This window comes from Cebus imitator, unplaced genomic scaffold (assembly GCF_001604975.1).
Source record: "Cebus imitator isolate Cc_AM_T3 unplaced genomic scaffold, Cebus_imitator-1.0 Scaffold245, whole genome shotgun sequence".
Lineage (NCBI taxonomy): Eukaryota > Metazoa > Chordata > Mammalia > Primates > Cebidae > Cebus > Cebus imitator.
Genome location: NW_016107560.1, coordinates 273,027 through 283,832, shown reverse-complemented (window position 1 = coordinate 283,832; position 10,806 = coordinate 273,027).

Below are 10,806 nucleotides of genomic sequence, written 5' to 3'. Positions count from 1 at the left end.
GCTCAGAGTTGTAGTCAATGTTAAGCATTTAAATCTATAAATAAGTATAATGTGGAAACTTGGGTATGCACAAGTGAAAGAAAATAAAGAGATTAACTAAAAAGTGAAGATTAGATGCAAATATCTACAAAAGGCATTATCGATTAATTAAGGTACCAGGGACCTGTCCACCATCTGACAAGCTTCCAACTCAACTGAAGTTTCCTCAAGGGCACAAATTGCTGTATTTTATTTCTCTTTGTATACCAAGTGCTTAACACAGTACCTAGCCAATAGTAGATACTCAATAAAGTGTATACACCCGACATCAACAGAAAACATGGGCTTTTAGTTTGTTATATCCAGTTCTACCTCACGTAGCTCCTTTTGAGAGTTCAATACTCATCTTACCACACAAAACCCTTCTCTCTGGGTTTACCTGCCACTGTCCCCTGATGCCAACACTTTGCTGTAGCTAAGTACAATCATTTAAGTTCCAAAATACATCACTTTGTTGCAAAAGTATGTATCATATACATGCTGTTTCTGCTAATGGAAATCAATTTTTCTGGCCCACTCATCACCTCTATATAGATAACTCCTCCTCATTCATCAGTTTCATCTCAAATGTTGTTTTCTTCAGGAAACCTTCCTTATAACACATCTAATATGACTTAAAGTTAGTTTTGCTGGAACTGTTTCAAACAGGCTCCTTAGAATAAATTGTGCAGGTTTCTTCCCGCCGCTATGTTCAGTGGCATCATATTGATGCTCAAAATCATCCATGGTAGAGGTATTTACACCAAGGAAATGGACAGCTGCCTCAAATTGCTTCTTTTTCCTCCAAAGAACTAATTGTTGATAATTTACCAGCCCATACTGAGTTTCTCTTTTCCATGTTTTTATACTCCTCAGGAATTAAATTATCCTAAATATTATATTATCACACTGTCTTAAAATCATTGATTTGTTTGCCTCTCTCCCTTTCTAAATCTTAAATTTCTCATAGATTTTGTGTCCTTAGCTTCTACCACATATACTGGGTGCTGAAGGAATATTTATTAAGTAAATGAATGAAAAAGAATACAATTTCGTTTCCTTTTATTGATATTTTGAAATCTTTTAACCTTGGGTTGATAGAAAGAGCCTTTCTCTAAGTATAAGCATTACAATTATGAGAATAAATGAATTATTTTAAAGAACAAAACGCCTCTTCCAAGAATAGCAAAAATCCAAGGAGTGAACATTGCAAAATGTATATATCTGGAGGCATTTGTTGGGTAGGGAAAAGTAAAGTTGGAGAAAGCAGGGAGCAGAGAACAGAGGGGGCAATAAAAAGTATATTTTGAGACATCAGAGACACTCAGGATAATGCACTGTGGTAGAAGAGAAAAGAAAGGGTTTTTTAAAGATTGGGCTAATCAGTTATTAAATGCTATGCATTATAATTGATAATCCTTAATAATTTTTTAGGAGGAATAATTTGCCCAAGTTTCAGCATCAACACTGAGGATAATACACAGGATCACATGATAAAAAAGTAGCTTTAGGATCACACACAGTGGACTTCTTATTTAATAAACTAGAAATAAAAATTTTAGTATGAACATTTCCTAAGCAAAGATTTTACTTTTAAACAAGTGGCACAAATATTTATGGGATTAGAAAATAATCATGCAGACATGCAAACACACATGCACGCACGCATGCGCACACACACACACACACACACACACAGACACACATAAACACACAGCAAACTTACATAATTGGAAAAACATATTTATCTCTTCCTAATAGTTCAGTGCTAGAAAGATATTTTACATTAACGTTTACTTAAAAGCAATACTATATTCTGTTAAAGTGGTAAATTGATAATTTCAATAATCCCTTAAAATAAAAATTTTAAAATGCTTTAATTGTGATAAAATACACATAATTTGCCATAAATTTGCCATCTTAGCGATTTTTAAGAGTAGAGTTCACAAGTGTTAAGTGCATTCACTTTGTTTTACAACAAATCTCTAGAACTTTTTCATCTTGAAAAACTAAAACTCTTCACCCCATTAAAAAAAAGCTCCCCACTTGACCCTCCCCTCAGCCCTTGACAACTACCATTCTACTTCCTGTTTTTGTGAGTTTGACTACTTTAGACACTTCATATAAGTGGAATCATATGGTATTTGATTTTGGGGAGATGGCTTATTTCACCTAATGTCCTGAAAATATGGTTCATCCATGTTTTAACATGTATCAGAATTCTCTTTCTTTTTAAGGCTGAATAATACTTCATTGTATGTATATACATCATTTCGTTTATCCATTCATTCATTGCCAGACATTTGGTTTGCATATACTTTTAGCTCTTGTGAATAATACTATTATGAATATGGATGTGTTCAAATGAAATTTGAAAATTATTTTTCTTAGTAGTTATAACTAATCATTATATTGAAATTTAGCAAAACTAGAAACCAATAAATCCAACATTATGCTTTTGGCAATAGAATAATAAAAGTTTCCATATAAAGTAAAAATAGTCAACTTAACAGCCTTTACCAAGTTCAACATGAAAAATCATATATTTGCCAAATACATAATTAGAAGAATGTTTTAGAAAATGAAAATAATATGCTTCACTTTTACATACATTATATATGTAAAAATCTCTATATTTTACTAAATGCTTTGAATAATTATAAACTAAAAACAGATATAAAACCATTGCTTTAAAAGTGTTCACTGCGATACAAAGAAATATTTCTTTGTTGATCACTATAACCAAACTCCCTCAAAACAAACGGCCTGTGTTAATTTAAAAAAAATCTTGTGATATATTTTACAGGATATTTGGACAATAGCAGCTGAAGGCTTTTTTTTTAAACTGTATATATTAGATAAGAGAAATGATTTCAACATATGTCTAGTTTTACAGCTATAACTTAGCAGATGGTTAATACTGTTTGAAAAACTTAAATAAAATTTGTTAGCATCTTAATATACCATATGATCTTATTTACCTGTTAAATGACTGGATCTTTCTATAATATAAATTGCTTTAATTATGGCAAAAGAGCTAAAATAATATAAAATACTTGTTAAATATAAGAAAATGAAGTAAAAAAATAACAATTTACCATAAGAAGAATGGAGGTTTACTCCATAAAGTCTTCAAATAAAAGTATAGTAAAACACCAATCTAATTACCATGTAAGTTCTACTAAATAATGTCCACCATGTCTTGCATGTGTAACTCTTACTCTAATACCAACTCAAATACCAGTGTTAATTATTCTGGGTCTCTGAGACCTGGAGATTTATGATAGAGTTCTGTGTCTTGAAACCTAATGAAATTTCTAACAGTCTCTGCCCCCTCCAAGCCAGGGTCATGTGTTCACTAGAGAATTTTCTAAATAAATTATGCTACATCCATAGGAAATAGGTATTCAAAATTTTAACCATCTATAGTCTATTTATTTTAATTTTTTATACAGAGAGTTCTAAAGTGTCTATTTTTAAATTTTTATACATGGAAGAAGAAAGAGTTGCATGCAATTAATTGCAGTGTTCAGGGAAATAAATATCTACTACCTACAAAGAAGATTACTGACTCATGTAATGTAGCAAAGGAATTCAATTTTGTAAAGAACAAAATCATAATTAAATACATAGGTTTGATTCTTGTTATTCTTGGTGGTTACGGGCTATAAACTAGAACTCCAAACTGTTGTTCTTAGAGGAAATACACAGTTACGTTCCTAGAAGCCTCTAGTCACAACACTTTAATCAATGAAAACACTATCTAGGTTATTTTTACACTGTCCATATTCAACAAGCCATTCTCATCAGCACTGAAAACCTGTTCCTTCACATAATTCTTTTCTTATATAGCAATTAATAGTTATTTAAAAAAATTATTCTGCAGTATCCTGATCAGCAGAACCCACTTCACCCGAAAGTTAAACATTTTTCATACTACATGGCCTTTTGCAATGTGTGAGTCAGTCAGCATTTGCCAAGAATGGTTTAACATTTTTCTGATGCTGGATAATGTGACCATAACTTTCTTTGGCTTTCAGCCTCACAGCAAAACTATTCACTACATTTTAAAAATCAGTTGTCATTTCCTGAATCCACAAGGATAGCCAGTTTCCCATCGTTTTATCAAACACCGTAGATGTTACTTTAGTACTTTATGTGGTGGCCTCACATAGATATTAAATAATTTATTCTTCCCTTTTCTGGATATACAGTATTATTAATTTATTGATACTGGACTGATGACCAACTGCACTATACCCATACCTGAATGAAGCTAACCTAATACCCATATTTGCCTCTATAAAGAATATTGCAGTATACTTGTGCTTTGGAACACCAGATAGCACTTAAGCATTACACTTGGGGGCCATTTTAAAAAGTAAAATCACAAGCAAAAAGTCCAAAAGTGCAAAAAACAGGGCATTCGATAGACCTGAAAATGGTCACCTATATACAGTATGAGAACTGAATCAAGAAGGCAGAGTTTCACTTTATTCAACCTCAACTAGAATGTGGAAGTCAGGCAGGTGTCTCAAATTTTTAGCAGTTCTGCACATGTTTACAAAAGACCACAAAAACAAAAATGTATTACTTTGGGGGTTAGAAATAAATTTTATCAAATAGGTGAATTCACAAATACTGAATCTGCAAATAACAAGGACAGACACAAGTCACAAATAAAAATTGCAAGCTTGTGTTTTGGAAGCAGGACTGACAGAATTCCATTAATGTGGCAGAAAGCTCTGGAGCAAAATAGAACACTTGAAGAGCAGAGAATATCTAGTCTTGGCTCTAGCACATTGCTAACTCACCACAGAATCTGCCTTCCTTTATATTTTTAAAAATTATTGTTACCTATGCATTAATATATCATAAATTGTAAAATCAAAACCAACCAGAAGGTCCTGATACATGGTTAGCATAATAATGCAGAACTGATATTCATTCCAATTTTAGTTCTCTTGCAATGAACATACCTGATAATGAGGTAACATAACACTTAATACAGTTGGTCAAAAAAGCTTTAAAAATGAATAACCAGAAGTAGAAAACATGATAAGTAGAAAATCATATACATTTACCATGTACCAGATTTAAGAATCTAGGAGGAAGGAAAAAGGAAAGCTAAAACTTATTGAATCCACTATTATCTATCAGGCAATTCAATACTCTTATTTTACAGAGGGAGAAAATAAAAATCAGAGGATAGCATGCCCAAGAACACAGTACAAAATGCTGATATCATTATTCAAACCTGCTGCTACAATGCAAGGGAAATTTCTTTCCAATCAAGAGTGTAAGGCCAACATCAGTTTAAGGGACAATGTTATAAGGAAAATTAGCTTCTACTAGTAAATGTGTAGATGTGTCTAGGATTGCAAATATGAGCAGGGAAAACCGACTTGTTATTTCCTGTTTGTCCCTCCATGCCATGCCATTCATTCTCTATCTTTATCTGGCCTCTGAAGACTGCACTACCAGGGCTCTGTTACCCTCTGGCTTGCAGTGGGTTTAGCAAATGGGAAGCAGCAGCAGGAGAGTAGAGGTCAGGATAGAACAAGGTAGTCCTAACAAAAAAAGAAGTGATAAGGCTGCTAATATGCATTTATTGATTAAAAAGATGCAGGGGATGGAGGAGGCACAGTGGCTCACACCTGTAATCTCAGCACTTTGGGAAGCTGAAGTGGGTGGATCGCTTGAGGTCAGGAGTTCAAGACCAGGCTAGCCAACATAGTGAAACCCCCACCTCTACTAAAAATACTAAAAATTTAGCTGGGTGTCGTGGTGTATGCCTGTAATCCAAGCTACTTGGGAGGCTGAGGCAAGAGCTCGAACCTGGGTGGTGGAGGCTGCAATGAGCCGAGATCATGCCACTGCACTCAAGCCTGGGTGACAGAGTGAAACTGTCTCAAATAAATAAATAAATAAATAAATAAATAAATAAATAAACATGGTTTAAAGAGATGAGCACAGTGAGGAGGTTCCAGTCATGAAGCAGAATATCACCATTTAATGTATAAATGGTGACAATGATACTTAGTAACATTATTTTGAGAATAAAATGTTAAGATAGAAGGGTAAAATTAGATGTAAAGTTGCCAAAACCATAGCATAAATGAAAGTAATTGCTTTACTTTTTACTTAAAAATTAGGATATAAAAACTTTTAAACCTTTACAATAAAAAAATTTAAGTGACTTATACGAAATCAACAATAAACTATGGACTTCTAAGTGAATTTAAATTTTCTGCATTCTACTTTTCACCATACAAAGTTAGTAGAGTCTCACCAAAAGTGATGGCTCAGTCAGTCCCATGAAATTCTCTTACTCTGGGCTCTACTAGTCCCCAAGCGAGGACACTTTAGTATAGCTACAGACTCCAGGTTAAGGGTAAGTCTAAGGAACTTGAGAATAGTGGCCTTTAATCTTCCTAACAGTAGGAAAACCTATTCTTGTCCTTTTCTTGTCTTGTGTAACTCTAAATCATAAAAATCAAATAAATATTTATTAAATTCTAGAGGAGCTGGCTGATTCTTATGATTTTAAACAGGTTTATCATGATATAACTGATATAAAATAAATTGCAAATATTTAAATCATACAATTTGACAGGCTTGGACATATGTAGAAAATCCATGGAAACATCACCTCAAGCAAGATAATGAATATATCCATTACACACAAAAGTTTTACTACATCATTTTAGAACCCTTCCCTCACATCTATCCCAATCCTTCTCCTCATCCACTGTTTCCATATACCCATTGATCTGCTTTTGTCACTCTGAATCAGTGGTCCCCAACCTTTTGGCACTAGGGACTGGTTTTGTGGAAGACAATTTTTCCATGGACCAGAGAGGGGGTGGTGCAGGAGGAATGACTGTGGAATGATTTAAACACATTACATTTAATGTGAACTTTATTTCTATTATTATTACATTGCAATATACAATGAAATAATTATACAACTCACCATAATATAGAATCAGTGGGAGCCCTGAATTTTTTTCCTGCAACTAGAGGTCCTATCTGGGGATGATGGGAGACAGTGACACCAAAATTGTGTTGCTTATGTTTGGTCTGCTTCTTAATCTTGTTTTAGTTGCTGTCACTGCAGAAGACCCTGCTTCACAAAGATCGGATGTTGGAAATGGAAGCATGCTTTTCAGTGTTTTTGTGGCAATCTCAGGATATCCTGCTTTGACTTTAATCCAGAACATATGGAGATTTGAAGTTGTCTTAAACATACCTTTAAGGCCACTGTCATTTGTGATCTCAAGCAGTTGATCCTCTTCTAGCACAGAGAAAGTTGATTCACCTGGCTTATTCACAGATGAGTCCCAACTGATCCATTCCTTCCTAGTTTGGCAGTCTTTTGTGTTTGTGAAGTAATAATGTTCAAACTCTTGAAAGCTGAGATCGGTGATCATGCACCAGCTGGGAGAAAGAAGGCCCTGGCTCAGTCTCTTTCAAAATCTCTGCTAATGTTTGAAACATGTCAAAAATCCCAATGTTCACTCATCACTTCCATCAATCCAGTTTGGATTTGAATACAGCCACTTAATCTGCTGACTTGAACACAGTTGCCATTCTCCCCTGAGGTGACGATTAAGTTCACTGAGCAGGTTGAATATGCCACACAAGCAAGCAAGTTTTGCCACCAATTCTGTGTCACTGAAATGTGCTGCTAGTGGTGATGGTTTTTCTAAAAGAAATTTTTGGAACAGCTCTCACAACTCAAAAACTCTGGGCTTTTTTTTTTTTTTTTGACAAAGTCTCACTCACTCTGTCGCCAAGCACCAGGCTGGAGTACAGTGGGGCAATCTCAGCTCAACTGCAATCTCCGCCTCCCGGGTTCAAGCAATTCTCCTGCCTCAGCCTCCCAAGTAGCTGGGTCTACAGGCACACACCACCACGCCCAGCTAATTTTTTTTGTATTTTTAGTAGAGATGGGGTTTCACCATGTTGGCCAGGATGGTCTCGATCTCTTGACCTCGTGATCCTCCCGTCTTGGCCTCCCAAAGTGCTGGGATTACAGGCTTGAGCCACCATGCCTGGCCTCTGGCCCCTTTTAGAAAGCCATCTCACTTCTGTGTATAAGACAAGCTATGTATGCTCTGCATCCATCTCCTTACGGAACTGTAGGAACAGATGTGAGTTAAGGGATATACTTTAGTGTAGTTAATGATTTTAATCACATCCTGACAAACATTGTTCCATTCAGATGACATTTTTTGGCTAGCCAGCATTTCTTATGGATGTCACAGTGCACAGATTAACATTCAGAAGTGGCGTCTTTGACCTGAGTAGTGAAATCAGAAAGCCACCCAGTGATGGCAGCTGCTCTGTGCATATACCAACAGAAAATGACCAATTCAGTTTTCCTGATATGTAATCATTCAAAGACTTGAATAGTTCCACAGATGTGGTGTTGGTTGGCAACAGTAGTGCACATAACATATCCCCATGCGCAACCTCCTGAAAAATATATCACACAAAAACAAGCATTGTTGCTTTGTTGTCAACATTGGTAGACTCGTCAACCTGGATTGCATACCACAGTGACTCATTAACCCTCTCTAAAAATTGTGCCTCAATATCCTCTCTTATTTCATCAATTTGTCTAGTTATGGTGCTAGCCAAAAGAGGCACATGTGCCACCTTTTGAACTGCAGCCTCTCCTAAAAGTTCTAGACAAATGTCCTTAACAGCAGGCAGAATCAACTCTTCACCAGTAAATAAAGGGCTCCTCACTTTAGCAATGTGGTTAGCCACTAAGAATGATGCTTTCAGTGAAGACACATTTGATGAAGTGATGGCCTTCAGTAACTGCTTCTGTTCTTCATGTTCATGCTTTTTTTTTTCTTTTGAAAAACTTTAAAGGCTGTCTTTTATTGCAGGGTGCTTGGTCTCCATGTGATGAAGCAGTTTTGAAGGTTTCATGGCTTTGTTGAATAGCCAGTCATCACATATTATACAAAGTGGGCTTGGAGAATGTGAATCACCTGTTGCAAATAACCTGTAATTTAGGTAGGACTCTTGGTATTTTCTTTTAAATGCAGCCTTCTTTCTATTGGCAGTCTTAGAGTCCTCTGCTGCCTCATCATTGGGTCTTTTCCCCTTTTCAAAGAAGCTCTTAGTGGCATTTGTTTTTTACTCATTTTGGCTAGGGTTATCTTGTGAGCTTACTAAAACTGTGAGTCATGTGCACAGTGCAGAAAAGAGGTGTGAACTGAAATGTTAAATAAAATAATGGGTGGGCCATGTGCAGCTAAAATAGTGTCAGATTCTGACTTAAAGCCTGCCACCAGATGTAGCTGTACAACTGAAGTACATTGCTTGCCACTACAAAGACTGCCACCAGATGCAGCTTTTCACCTGCCACTCACTGATAGGGTTTTAATATGAGTCTGCAAGCAATTGATTTATTATGGTCTCTTTGCAAACCTCTCTGCTAACGTAAATCTGTACTTGCAGCCACTGCCCAGTGCTAGCATTGAGCCTCAGCTCCACCTCAGATCATCAGGCATTAGATTCTCATAGGGAGAGCACAATCTATATCCCTCCCATGTACACTTCATAATAGGGTTCACACTCCTGTGAGAATCTAATGCCACTGCTGATCTGACAGGAGGCAGAGTTCAGGTGGTAATGCAAGTGATGAGGAGCAGCTATAAATACAGATGAAGCTTTGCTCACTTGCTCACCTCCTGTTGTGTCGCTTGGTGGCTAACAGGCCATAGGTTGGTATGGGGGTTGAGAACCCCTGCTCTAAATTAACTTCCATTTTTCTAGAATTCCATATAAATTAAATGATCAAGTACGTTTTTTCAGTGTGGTATTTTTAATTCAGCACAGGTTTTTGAGATTCGTCCCTGTAGTTCTATATTTCAATAGTTTATTTCCTGTTATTGATGAGTGGTATTCAATTGTGTGGATCTATCACAATTGCTTATTAATTGACTTGAGACATTTGTATTGTATCCAGTTTGGGGTACTGAAAATAAAGTTACTCTGAACATTCTTGTACAAGTTTTGTTTGCACAGTATCAGGAAACAATCCTCTATAAATATTTTCACTTTTCTGAATAGTTGGGGCTTTCTCAGCAAAGGATACTGGCTCATAGGTTAGGAGATGAATGAATAGCAACTCTAAAGACAGAATTCCATAAGGAGATATAGGAAATAGTCTTATCTCCCCTGAAGGCCATTATTTACTTCTATTTGCAGGAGTAATGTACCTAGAGATTTTCCTTCTTCTCCCCAGAGAGGATCTGCTTGCATTCCATATACTGCAGAACAAATCTCCCTTCTCCCACACTCTATCTTTTTCTCTTTCTCTCTAAATCCAAAAGGGGCATATTGGCCAACTTCCCTATATAAACTCTGTGATTAATAATTTTGGAGTTCCTTTCCTATGGTGCAAACTCCTCTCCACACACTGTGTCATACCATGGAGTACTGAAGTGTGGAGGAATGGCAGGAAGATAATCTCTGAGTAAATAACTAATCTGTCTCTGATCCAGTAACTTCGTATGCCTTGTAAGGATATATAAATAAATGTAGACATGTTTTTCATTCTTACACATAAATATTTAGGAGTAAAATAGCTGGATTAAATGATAGATGTATGTTTAACTTTTTAAGAAACTTCCCAATTGTTTTATAAAATAGTTTCAGCATTTTTCATTCTCACCAGCAGTGTGTGAGGGTACCCATTTCTTCATGTCCTCACCAGTACTTGATGTTATTTGCATCTTTTTACTTTATCCATTCTAGTAGGTA